This window comes from Protopterus annectens, chromosome 11.part0 (genome assembly GCF_019279795.1).
Source record: "Protopterus annectens isolate FY-2018-M chromosome 11.part0, PAN1.0, whole genome shotgun sequence".
NCBI lineage: Eukaryota > Metazoa > Chordata > Ceratodontiformes > Protopteridae > Protopterus > Protopterus annectens.
The window spans coordinates 1,538,317,876-1,538,332,449 of NC_056745.1; positions in this window are offsets into that span (position 1 = coordinate 1,538,317,876).

A 14,574-nucleotide genomic window follows, 5' to 3' on the forward strand; every position below is an offset into this window, starting at 1 on the left:
GTGGGTGGAATGGTATGTATGTTAAGTAGTGTATGGTGTATGTATGTTCATGATTGTGTGATTCGGGATTGTGGTTTCAGTGTTGTGAATGATTCGACTTCATAGTCTCGGGTTACTGAATTTCGAGCTTTCAGTAATTCTAGATTATGAAGTGAAACCAGATATATATATATATGTATACATACTGAAAATCTTCCACACAAAGAAGTTTCTTACACTGTATTGCCAAAGAACTGTTTACTGGCAGAACAAATGTATGCTATGACAACTTTTATGAAGCAATGTAGACATTATTGGGTGGAGAGGTTATTGTTTATTTCTTTGTTTGACTAATTATTTTTAATGCATTTATTTTTATCTATTTATTTATTTATTTACTTCCTTATCTTTTGCAATACTCCATAGCACTGACAATCATATAAGTTTCAGTACCTCTCCTCCCCACCTACCTGGATCACCATTTGGCCTCTCCCCTCTCAGGACTAAGACCAAGTGAGGGATTTTCTTTTTTTTACATGATAGTTGCAAGAGTGTATATTTGTAAACATAATCATTCAGGCTGCTATGTCTAGTCTTTTACAAAATGCAGTTCAGATATAGTACTGATACAGAATTTAACCATTTTTTAGGAATAATTATATAGGGTTGCTGTGTTTGAAAGAGATAGTGTGAGGGTAACAGGTTTTGTGGACTATATAGCGACTTCTAGAACATAGCGTCCTCTACCATAATGGCAAGCAGTTCACAAATGATATAGGTTGAAAGCTGATTCTCTGCTCAGTGAGCTGCAATAATTTTTACTTAATAGTGACAACAATCAAATTTCTAAAAGAGTCCTTATATAACCATATAAACAGGAAGATGAAATTTCAGCCACAAAAATATAATCTAGTATGCACTTATGAAAAATGTTGAGTGAGAAGTGTACTTAAGTGAACTTTAGAGATATGGATTCCTTTCATTCATTTATTTATTCATTTTCTGACATAATTTGTTCTTAATCATGGCAAAAGGAAAGCTGGAGCTCTTCTTAATATGTAATGGGCACAAAGGGGAGAGCAAGTGCTGGATGAGATTCCAGACCATTGTAGGCTGGGCACATGCATTCACTAATATGCAGCAAACAAATAAATCTAGTGGAAAGTATAGGGGATCTCATATTCATCTAATGGTGTGTATTTAATATGTGAGGGGAAAGCACAGCATTTTATTTGAATTTGTTTATTATGGTAGAGTACTGATGTATTTGGGCATATTTCAGGTGAAGTCTGTGGGTTTCACAACAACAGGTTTTAAGTCCAAATTTCTACAAGAAACAAAATGATAAAGATATCAGTTTGCTTAAAGTTATAATTCTGAATTTAAGACTGAAAATCAAAGTAACCATAAATTTAAGAGCTATACAGATGGTATAGTACTGAAAGTATTGTATTTTTATATGCATTTTTGAGTTTAAAAGAAAGACAGCATCACATACTGTTTCTTGATGTCCTTTATATAACACAGAAGGCAATAGATTTTGTAAATCATATATTCACAGTGACATATCAAACATAACTACAATATTTACATGAAGCAAGATAAACTGATCTGGAACTTTGTGTCTCATACAAAGTGTGTGGTAAGCCCAAACTAAAAGATATTCCCCGGATTCATGAATCCTCCATGTAAGACTTAATAAGTCTTACTCGGAGGCTGCAGTTGAACGGTATGACGTCAGCGTGCCATGAATATTCATGAGGGTATGCTGACTTAACCGTAAGTCTTACACGGACCGTGTAGGAAAGCAGGGGGCGTGTCCGACTGCCGAGCAGTCTAAATGTCCATGCCCCTGCAAGGTTTGGAAAAGTAAAATTAAATTACACAAGAGCGAGTCCGCTCTAATGTCCTTGCAGCCAACACCACACTCCTTGATATTGTAAACCCCCATCACAGTTATAAAAAGTAAAACATTAATTTTATTTTTTTTTTAATTCCCAAAATAGCTGCCTGTATTTGTGCGTGTGTGCGCGGGTGTGCCCATTGCTTAGCTGTAGTTAGCAATTCCGACATGGAAGAGCATAAGAAACAATGTTTATGCAAATCACACCAAACAGCACTAAGTAGCACTAGCATAATGGTAGAGTGTTCACACAAAGAAGAGGCATTCATGGTTCGAGTCTTAACACTCCCTTTCTTATTTATGTTGTAAATCCGTACATGGAATAACACCTGACAAATACGATTAAAATATTAGTAAAAAGCAGTAAAATGGCCAATGTATCAGTGAACAAAATATATATTTTTAAAGGATCCTGATATATAAATGCTTGCAGTTAAGCAGCGCTTTACCCAGCGCAATAGAGTTGCCCATAGTTTAATAGCGCTTTACCTAGTGCAATAGAGGTGCTCAAAGTTTATGAGCGCTTTACCCAGTGCAATAGAGGTGTCCATAGTTTAATAGTGCTTTACCCAGTGCAATAGAGTTGCCCAAAGTTTAAGAGCGTTTTACCCAGCGAAATAGAGGTGCCCATAGCGAAATAGCCCTTTAACCAGCGCAATCTGTTTGTGCGGACGTGCGCGCTGTGCCAACCAGGGCATCGTAGGGCACCGTGGAGCAACGTAGAGCAAAGTTGCTTAAATGTAGCCACACCCCCTAGCCTGTCTGGACAGTATGAAAATAAAATGAATGACAAGGCTCAAACCCAGGACGCTGTGCATCATAATCAAAGGACAGAACCACTAAGCCATGACAACTTAGGAGAAGCAGCCACTGTTAACATACATATACTTAGTAATGGTAGATTAACCATTACTAAGCAGGTCTGCAGTCAGCCGAGAATTTTCAAAAACGGCCAATCACAAAAAAGTGCGGGGAAATGCGGCATATTTAAGCCCCATAGGCGGGAATACTCGCCATAACTGATTGTAGCTCACATCTGCAGTTAGAATGGCTGGTGCTGGAGAGGGTACACGCTTCCGAGCACAAAGTTGTGGCATCGAGGAGTCGAAATACATGGTTTGGCTCCTTGTCCACTGTCATGAGTCAAGACTCCTGCAGGGCCAGTTCCAAGGGACGGAGTACAAGTCAGAGGCTTGGAACCGGTTAGCTCATGACCTCACCAGTGTCACAGGCATTCCTCGGACTGGTGAGCAGGTCCATCACCACCATGCAGAACTGAAGAGATGGAAGCAGGACCACCTGAACCAATGGATACAGGAGGCCCGTGGGGTGCAGGATGCCCCACAACTTAGTAGGTAGCCATGGAATGCAGTATGTAGGAACTGATAATTGATTCTGTATAATGGATAGGTATGTCTCAATATCCCTTTATGTACTTTACAGCTGCAGGTGACCGTGCTGCGAATCAGCAAGCCTATGCAGATAGGCTGCTAAGGCTCTGCCATCAGGCAGGTTAGTGATTAATTTGCATGTATTGTTATATAAAATAGGGGAGAGCATGAAATAAATTGTTGTAGTCCAATAATACAGCCATAAAATGGCCTGAATAAGTCCTCTGCATGTACTGTCAGATAAAAAAGTCAGGGAGCCAGAAAAAGAGTGTAGTAACCCATTAAGAATTACCGGCCCATTAGCTTGACAAGCCTTATCTGCAAAGCCATGGAGAGGATCATAATGGACCTCATAAATAAAGACATAGGGAATTTGCAGACTTTGGATCCATCCCAGTTTGGCTTTGTCAAAGGCAGATCATGCCTTCTAAACTTGGTTGACTTTTTCGAAACAGTCACCAAAGCCATTGATGAGGGAAAGGCAGTCCATACAGCCTACCTCGATCTGGCGAAGGCCTTCAATACAATACCCCACTCGGGTATCATTGAAAAACTCATCAGCTTAAATGTTAACCCATACATCACAAGATGGGTTGCAAACTGGCTGAGTGACAGAACCCACAGGGTCAGAGTTGCTGGCGCCATGTCAGACTCAAAGCCTGTCACAAGTGGTGTACCACAGGGCTCAGTCCTGGGCCCACTCTTGTTTGGCATCTACTTTTCCGAAGTACAAGCAAACACAGGAGGGTTATGGCTGACAAAGTTTGCAGATGACTGCAAACTGGGCGCCATAGTAGAAAACACATCTGACACAGATATCCTTCAGAAGGGTCTCACAGAAGCGGATAACTGGTGCCAGAGCCATGGCCTAAAGTTAAATGCCAAAAATGCATAGTCATACCCTTGGAAAAACAAGGTTACCCCTAGCTACCAAATAGGTGGCAATCCACTGAGCATAGAAGAAGTTATCAGGGACCTGGGGACCCAGGTTGATAGTAGTCTGTCATTCGACACCCATGTAGCTAAAGTAGTTAGGAAGACCTTCTACATTGCCCACCTTATCATGAAGGGATTCTCATCTAGATCAAGGAGGTCATAGTCTCCTATACTCATCACTCATCAGACCAATGATTGAGTACAATGCCCCATTGAATGTATCTGACCCGACACTTGCAGCAGCTGGAGAGGCCACAAAAGTTCCTCACCAAAAGGATAAAGGGTCTCAAACATCTGTCCTATGCTGCCCGACTGAAAGAACTCCAGCTCTATTCAGTCGCTTACCGCTTGCTCAGAGGTGACCTTTGCCTAACATACAAGGCCATGTCAAACCCAGATTTGATGAATATGCTTCACCTCAAAAATCTAGATCCGTCAGAGCCACAAGGCGGAGACTTAAACCTCGACACGGCTATTAATAGGACGCGCTGGAGGGATAGATTCATCACCCAAAGACTCCCTATGCTGTGGAATAAAATCCCGGTATATGTGAGGCAGAGCACCTCGCTGGCCTTGTTCAAGAGAAATCTTGACCAATGGATGGGAGATCGCAGATATACCCCAGGGATTACCTCAGTGTCACTGCTCAACAGAGGCACAGCAAAATAATGGGTATAGTTCCCCATACTAAAGGGGTGGCGTAAGCCACAAAACTGTGGGCTAGGCTTGTAAATGCCCTCGGGCAGATAGCCTAGTATGAACCTATGAACCTATGAACCTAAGAAAGGTAACATATGTCCGGAATAATATCTCTGCAGATACTGTCATATAAAATAAGTGAGTGTGCCTGAAAAAGAGTGTTCTAACCTATTAATAAAGGTATAATATGTCTTGAATATGTCTTCCATATGCACCGTTATAACAAATAAAGGAGTGAGCCTGTGGAAAAGTGTGTAATGTCATTAATAAAGGTCTAAAACCCAGAGTGTGTCTGTGTCACTTAGTTTGAAATGTTGTTGTACCCTTGCATTATACAAATAGTACTGTTTTAAAAAGTGCTGGCAACCCAGAGTTGTGCCGTCCCATATAAAGTGGGTGATGGAAGTGCTAGTAGCTGTGAAGCATATATACAGTCCTCAACAGTCAGTTACTGGCTGGCATGCATAAGTAAATCTGGCACATGAGTAGTATGTTAATTTGTTCCCCAAAAATGTGAGTGTGTGTCAAGAAATGCAGGGTTCTGTACAAATAGAAGTGAAAATGTCATGTGAAAACATCCAGATATGTAGATTAAGAAATATAAATGCAATCAAGGAATATGTAGCAGTAACATCTGCATCTTGGACAGTTAGTATGTCAGATATAGGTCAGGCATATATTGAACTAGCCAAACCCATTACACAACCTAATGCATGGTGGCAAGTGTAATAATACATGTAGGGGATATACACTTGCAGTCACTAGGAATGTAGTGTAGACTAAAAGTAATTATAAGATATTAATCGAGGCTTTTTTCTACACCCTACTGTATGTGCATAAACCATGCAATTCCACACCTCAATGGGTATGTGTAATCTTAAATATTTGTTGGGACATATGTCCTATTGTTCTATAAATATTTGCATTCACGTTGATGCATGTTCCCTGTTCAAACACCACAATCATGGTGGCCTGTTGCTACCAAACATCCCTGCATGCTGTTGGAATATCCACTGTCGTTCAATATATGCATGTGTTATGCTTGCTGTTCAACTGTTGGAACCTTGGTGTGTTGGGTTAATGTCCAGAAGTCTTAACCTCAAGATGCACGCACTCGAAGCTCTCCTCAGTATGGAGAACATCGATATCTGTGCAGTGACAGAAACCTGGTTCAAGGCTCCAGAGTGCACCCCAGCACTACCAGGCTATACCTCATATCATGCTTTTCGGCCCCAAAACCCGGACCGAACCACAAAAGGAGGGGGAGTTTCCATATTTATCAAGGATATCCTCACCTCCAGGTTAGTGGCATTGCACGAAGTATCGGAGACCATCCATGTGCAACTAACAGTGGGCAAGACTGCTTTTCAGTTTATAGCATCCTACAGACCACCCTCTCAAAGTCAGGAATCCCATTCGGCTTTCCTGAAAACATTGGAGAACATGAAGATCTCTCCTAACACCATTATATTGGGCGACTTCAACTACCCAAACATTGACTGGAAGCACTACTCAAGCCCCAGCACCTTAGCCCAAAGATTCCTGGAAATTATAAACTCAAATGCTATGGAACAACTAGTCACCACTCCCACAAGAGGGGACAACATACTAGACCTGATCATTACCAACATGGGGACTCTATGCTCCACACTAGAAGCATATCCCTCATTGGTAAGATCAGACCATAAATTAATTTCACTGGATGTCCACATCCCGACCCCACCCCCAGCCCACAAAACCACAGTGAAAAACTTCTCAAAAGTGAACTTCTCACTTCTCAAAACCGAAGTGGAATCCTTCAAGGCCCCAGGGCCAGTGGAAACTACAGCCCAAACTGCAGAATCCTATATAAATGCATTCTACGGACATCTCCAGGAATGCATGGATCATGCTATCTCAAACAAAACCAAGACCCAATCATCCAAAGGCAGGCGTCCAGTCTGGTGGACCCCTGCCATAAATAAACTGTACAACAGAAGGAGGAAGCTACTACATGATAGAGCAAAATCCCTAATAGGGAAGGCATCTCTGATCAGTACTAGCAAAAAATTACAATCCCTCATAAAATCCTCCAAGGCCAGCTTCGAGAGAAAAATTGCACAGGACACCAAAGACAATCATAAGGCTTTTTTCAGTTATGTTAGAAACCTGGGATACAACTCCCAGACTTGTTCTGAGTTGATTCTAAATGACAAAAAATACACTGAACCCACAGACATCGCCAATATCCTGGCAGACAGGTTCAGTGCAAACTTCTCCACCCCCTTCCCCCCAAAAGAGCAAATATCTATCCCGGTGGAGGGCTGCCTCCCAAACATCTCAGATGCTCAGGTGAAGGCTGCCCTCTCCAAAGCAAAAAACACTGCTTCCATGGGACCAGATGGCATCCCAGGTTGTGTCCTACATGAACTACAAGAGGAACTAATCCCTCAAATAAAACAGCTATACAATCTCAGCCTCACTACAGGATATGTGCCCACAGAATGGCGTACAGCAACAGTGGTCCCACTCCACAAAGGTGGAGCATCTACGGACCCTGGAAACTATCGCCCCATAAGCCTGACTAGCTTAGTCTGCAAGGCTATGGAGAGGATCATCATGGAGCTTATAAACAAAGACATTGGGGACCTACAGACACTAGATCCTACCCAGTTCGGCTTTGTCAAGGGCAGATCCTGCCTTTTGAACCTGGTTGACTTCTTTGAAACAGTCGCCAAAGCCATGGATGAAGGGAAGGTAGTCCACACAGCCTATCTGGACCTTGCAAAGGCATTTGACACAATACCCCACTCGGGCATCATAGATAAGCTATCCAGCTTAAATATAAACCCCTATGTCACAAGATGGATCGCAAACTGGCTCAAAGACAGAACCCACAGAGTGAGAGTTGCTGGAGCCATGTCAGACTCAAAACCGGTCACAAGTGGCGTCCCACAGGGTTCTGTCCTGGGACCACTCTTGTTCGGTATATACTTTTCCGAGGTACAGGCAAACGTGGGAGGACTATGGCTCACCAAGTTCGCAGACGACTGCAAACTGGGCACCATAATCAACTCTCCAGCTGACACAAACATCCTTCTAAAAGGTCTCACAGAGACAGATAACTGGTGCCAGCACCATGGTTTAAAGCTAAATGCCAAAAAATGTATAGTCATACCCTTTGGCAAAAACAATGTGCCCACAAATTACCACATAGGCGGAAACCCATTAAGTACAGAGAAAGTTATTAGGGACCTGGGGACCCAAATTGCTAGCAATCTCTCCTTTGAAAACCACATTGCCAAAATGGTTAGAAAGACCTTCTACATAGCCCACCTCATCATGAAAGGATTCACATCTAGATCAAGAGAGGTAATCGTGCCCCTTTATTCATCCCTCATCAGGCCCATCATAGAATACAATGCCCCTTTTGGGATGTACCTTACCCGACACCGGCAGCAATTAGAAAGACCCCAAAAGTATCTCACCAAGAGGATCAAGGGTCTCAAACAGATGCCATATACTACTCGGTTAAAAAAACTCCAGCTCTACTCAGTTGCATACCGCCTACTTTGAGGCGATCTATGCCTGACATACAAAGCTATGTCAAATCCAGAATTAATGGACATGCTCCACCTCAGTAAATCTAAATCCCTTAGAGCCACATGCTCGAGGGACTTGAACCTCAGCACAGAAATAAATAGAACTTGCTGGAGGGACAGGTTCATAACCCAGAGGCTCCCTTTGCTCTGGAATAGAATTCCAGTTCATGTGAGGCAGAGCACCTCACTGAATCTCTTCAAGAAGAATCTCGATAAGTGGATGGGGGATCGTAGGTTTGTCCCAGGGATTACTCCCATGTCACTATTAGACAGAAGCACAGTAAACTAAACCTTAAAAAAGGGCACAGTATACTCAAATCAAGGGGTGGCGTAAGCCATACAGAATCAGGCTAGGCTTATAATTGCCCCAGGGCAGATAGCCTAGTATGAACCTATGAACCTATGCTGTTACAACTAATCTGGAATGCTGTTGTTTATGTTGTAATTAAACACACCTAATCACAGAACGTACGGGAAGGCCGGTCCCAGCAGACCCACCTGTCCCTCCTTAGCTGGCGAGTGCACCTGGCACCAGCAGGTCCGGTGCCCAGCCCAAACTCCCCTCCTCCATTGGTCCTGTGCCACCTTCGGGTGGAAGCGCTGCAGGGGATGGGGCTCGTCCCCCCCCCCATGCAAACGTGGGCGGAGAAGGGCCACCTGTCACCCTCCGAAGGGTCTGGGCTGTGGTGCGTAGGGAGATCCAGTGTTCAGTTGCTGATCCCCTATGCCAGCTCGAGGCGAGAGTGGTGCATCTCACGGGTGAGCCTGCCCATCCTACGCAGCCCCCAGCACAGCCACACTCGGGGCTGTGAAGGTGCAGTGGTGACTGCCCATGGGTGGGGATCTCAGTTCCACTGTTCCCATCTGTGGGCTCATGGGCTTGCGATTTCCAAACATCTGACCCCGTCAATTGTGTTCACCCACCCCATGTGTCATACACTGCCCCTGTATGCGTCTTGTCTGTTTGCCTCCCCAACCTACCTCCCCGAACATACCTACTTCCTCTACCTCACTTTCCACTCTCACCTAAAAAAAAAAAAAAAAAAAAAGGGCAATCTGTACCCACAAAAAAATTACGCCCCATACATAGCTGCCCATTTCGCACACTACCCAAAGGTACAACACACCTGTGTATTCAGGCAAAAACCAGGGTGTAGGTAGGCATACTCAGTACTGAAATATGTCCAGTTGTGTTGAGCAGCCTGTGCTAATGTCAACACAAACAAACCGCAAACTGTTCAGAAGTCAGTAACGTAATAATTACAGTATAGCAGTTCACAAGCACTGCATGTGCCACAAGAATACAGTGCACTAACCACATTTGTATGGCAGTTAAATGTTTAATTCAGAAAGAAAGTACATACTCCCATGTATCCTGTGTTAGCATTTGGAGGGGTGAATACATGTCTACACTGAGAAGTGTGTACTGGTAGCAGCAACATTCAGGTTTGAGTACAACATGCATATAACTGGCTACAACCCTAGCTTCAGATAAGAGACATATACCAACCTCCTGACTGACACAATGGTGTCCAGAGCAAACAAGCATGGGCCCCACCTTGGAAAGCTGAAATGGCTACACCTACCTAACCTAGCATTTTATAGCAGTGGGCTGCAATTACAGTGTGTAATGCAATCACCACACAGCAGGCTGCATGCAAATTACTGAATGGTGGGCAACAATTGGTGCAGAGGCTGTCATATGCACAAGTGCAGATACCTAGAAAAGCAGGCTGTACCTGCTGCCCACACATGCAATAATATCATTGCAGGTACAGGGAGATAGAGAGCGAGAGCGAGTGAGAGACACAGACAACAGAGGGAGAAACAGAGACAGAAACAGAAACAGAGGGAGAAAACCCAAAACAAACAACCAAAAAAAAAAAAAAAAAAACCTACAAAACTGTAACGGAGCAGGGAAATACAAAGGCAAGGTATGTAACTCATTTGTATGTGTTGGCATGTAGTAGATGTTCCTGAAGAGTACTCTACACACTGCAAATCATCCATGTGTGGCAGCAGTAAGTATCTATTTGTATCTGCACATGTGCATAGGGCAAGGGGCATACTGCCACTGTTAGTGAAGGGTGGACAGATATCTGTCATTGAAGGTTGTTATGTGCATATATCTATGTAGGTCGTAGTGTGTGGCATAGAAAACAGCATGCAGTGCTGATATATGTCATGTGCTGGTTAAACGCTGTGGGACTGATTTGTCTGATCTGCTGTGTTACAGCCAGTGAGGCCTGCTAAAGCTACATGGGCCAAGGACACCCACATGCATTCTGCACAACACTGTGCAATATAATCACATAACTGTACATCCCACAACTGTCGCATAACTGATATCCCCACCATGAAAGGTGGACTGTACATGTGCCTGTATGTGTATGTGTGCATGTATGTGTATAGATATGTATACATATATATCTATATATCTATATATATATATATATATATATATATATATATATATATATATATATACATATATATATAGATATATATACATAGAGAGAGAGAGGGAGACATGGGGCCATATGTACTGCAACAGGTGTGTGGTGACAAAGGCATGGGCTGTAGACAAGTGTTGATACTGCAGTGCCATTCCTCCTTTCCAAAACACTGTACCCATCAACTACCACATAGGTAGAGATCTACCCAACACTGAAGGTGTGATAAGGGAACATGGGACACAGGTGGACAGTAGCCACCTCTTTGATAAAGACAGTGCCACACTAGACCTGTAATCTGTCTGTGTGGTATGTGCCATGGCAACAGGTGTGTCATCTAGGGAAATATAGGTCAGTGTTCCCCTGTACTCATCACAATGCCCTGTGTGGTATGCACCTCACATGACAACTACAGCAGGTGGAAAGGCCACAGTCATACCTCACAAAGGGTAATACTGGCCACAAACAGATGCCCTATGCAGACTGACTCACAAAACCACATCTAGACTGTATTGCATACCGGCCACACAGAGATGACCTTGCCGGACATACAGAGGTATGTCACACTCATAGCTGGGTGACAACCACCATGACAACATATCACAATCCCTCCGGGATACACGCTCTAGGGCCCTAAACCTCGTCAGCTCACTAAACAGCACATGCTGGAGGGATAGGTTCCTATCTCAGAGATATGCCATACTCTTGAATAGACCACCTAGAAATAGCAAACTAGGCTCCTCATTAGCAATTGTCATAAATACCCCTGATGATTGTTTGGGAGATTGGTAATACACCCCAGGAACCCCCTCTGTGGTTCTGGTTGGCAGAGGCAAGTGAAATCAAAGTTACATGTGTGTCAAAGGCCAGGGTAGCATATGGCTAGGCTGCTGTAGGCCCTAGGGCCAATAGCATATTACCTACCTATGACACTATGCACTCACACATGTACTCAATGCAATACCTGCTATGTGAGGTTGAATAAGTGTAACGCTGAATGTGTGCAAGGTCTGTAAAGGTGTGATAGGTTAGTGTGAAGTTGTATCTGACATGGTAGTGTCTATCCTAGCTGCGACGCCAGCAAAAGATGTGTATTGTACTGTTAGGCAGACATAGTAGTATGGCATACGATGTGACGTAGTTCCTTGTTGACGACCGTGGTGTCTCATTGTAGGCTAAAGCAATACATGTATGTTTAGTGAGTGGTACTGCTGGTGAATCCAACTCCCATATGAACTGTAGCACTACCTGAAGCTGTAGGCATAAACAGCACAGTATGGTGTGTGTTCACATTGCTTGGAAACACTGTCTTGTGTGTTTCCTGTAGTCTGCACAGAGGGCAAAACTCAGGCATAAGGGTTTGTAAGTAGTGGCACACAGTACTGTATGGTACACAGGTAATGTTCATCTGTGTTGGCATACAGTGGTGCGTTGTATGTTTGTCTGATGTGTGTGTAATTATGCCTGTACCATGGCTGCAATCATATGTGTGTTACAGGGTATATGAGTGTATCCAGCAACATATATACTCTGTTACAGCAGTATGCCACCTATAGTAACAACTGTACACATATGTTAGGCAGGGCTATGGCATCAATGACTAGGGTGGTTGACTGGTACTACTGTAACTGTACTTTACATTCATTGCAATGGATGACATCTCTGTTCGTGCATTGGCGTGATATATACCTCTGTGTCGAGTTTGTGCATTGTGTCACAAACAGTGTGCCAGGTACTGTTGTATAGTGGTGTGATATATAGAGTGTGCCAGGCACTGTTAGTCAGTTGTGGCCTGAGAACCAATAAGTGGTATTGAATGTGTGTAACCTCTGACAGACAAAAGGATGGTATGTATGTTAGTAAAGTGATATCTTTGGTTAAAGGTTTAAAGTGTGCCACAGGACTCGCTCACGCATGTTGTTCATATCTTTTTCAGCCAGATGGCCCACCAACACAACCATTGTACACAGCAGCGGATGAAGATGAGATTGTACAAAGCCTGGTGCAGTAGTACACAATGCTGTTTTCCTGGAGCAGCCATCAACAGCACGAGCGGACTGCACTGTGGCAGGATCTTGTACGTCAGGTAAATGACATAGGCATGCATAACCAGACATATGAGCAGGTACACCATCACTGCAGTGATTTAATTAGACATGTCTGGCGGCGTGCGTCTGATATCCAAGGACAACAGCTTGCCACAGGTGGTGGGGTGGCCATTCATCCCCCCATCACCAGAGTGGAGGAGCTGCTCCTAAGCGTGGTGGCTCCTGGACAACAGCAGCAACAACCTCTGACATGTGTTGTCATGGAGGCCGGAGCCACCCAGCATGTTCACATAGAGCGAGCAGGTAACATGCCTATCTGTAGACTACAGTTAACTGAATTGTTAGATTATGTCTACGTGAGATGTGTACTGTGTGTTTAGCAGTTGTGCTGCCTAGTGTTGTGCAATACTGATATTTGGAATATTATCTCTACACCTGTGACTGTTGACTGTTGTTCTACTGTAGCTTAGCATACCCACTGTAGCAATGCCACAGTTGTGGCCACTGATGAACTCTCTCATATTCTTGTAGGTCCGTCTGGTGTGACAGCAGGGCAGACGATCCATGCTGGTGAGTGTGGTATAACTGCAATGTTGGTAATGAAATATGCATGTCATAGGTGAGGTGTAGGCCATGTACACGTAACACACCTATGCATAATGCATGCCATGCATGTTTGCTGTAAGACATTGCACAGCTCAGTAATGTCAGTAGCTGCCTCAATGACATGCAATACACAGAGCATCAGACACAGTTGTGGAAACACCGTACTGCACATTGGATAGGCATAGTTGCTACAGCTGTACACAACATAACAAGTTTATCATACGCAGTACACAAAAACATGCTACATATGGCGTTACCACACACCCACTGTAAGGTCACACTTCAGTATCCCACATGTCATCCACACACACATGATGTACCTCAGGGGTAGAGGCCTATCATGGGGCTGTGCAACACTCTTCAACACATAACACAGTCGTGTTAGGAAATGCTCCCTACTGGGCACCTCACACACCTATGTACAAAGTGGCTGTGTAATTGTGAATGTAGCCACGGCATTGCAGTTCAGGTACAGCATGCTAGGTGGTGGTCTGTCACACATTAGTAGCTGTGAGTGACCACAAGATGCATGATGATGATGGCACATGGTACTACACCCCATCCAGTTACAGTGACCACAGTACTACACATAGCAGTCATTGCTTTGCACCTCAATGTTGTGTGTGTGCAAACATATGCACCTATACACAATATGCATAGCATGTTGTGTGTGTGCTTACATATGCCAGTATACACAATATGCACAGCAGTCGCCATCTGTACAAAGTGTTACATATATGTCCTGGAATGCTAATGAGTGTATAGGTCACATAACACACATTGGGTATGTGTGGTGTTTAATGTTGCAGTTCTGTAGCATGCCATGTCATGGCTGGCACCGACATATCTGCAGTATGTCCCACACTCACCATAACCACTGTACAAGTGCCATGTTGAGCATTGGGATTCCTTCACGTCTACATGCACCACTCATCCCGTGTCTGTACATAGCATGCATGTGCTACTCATGTGCCCACT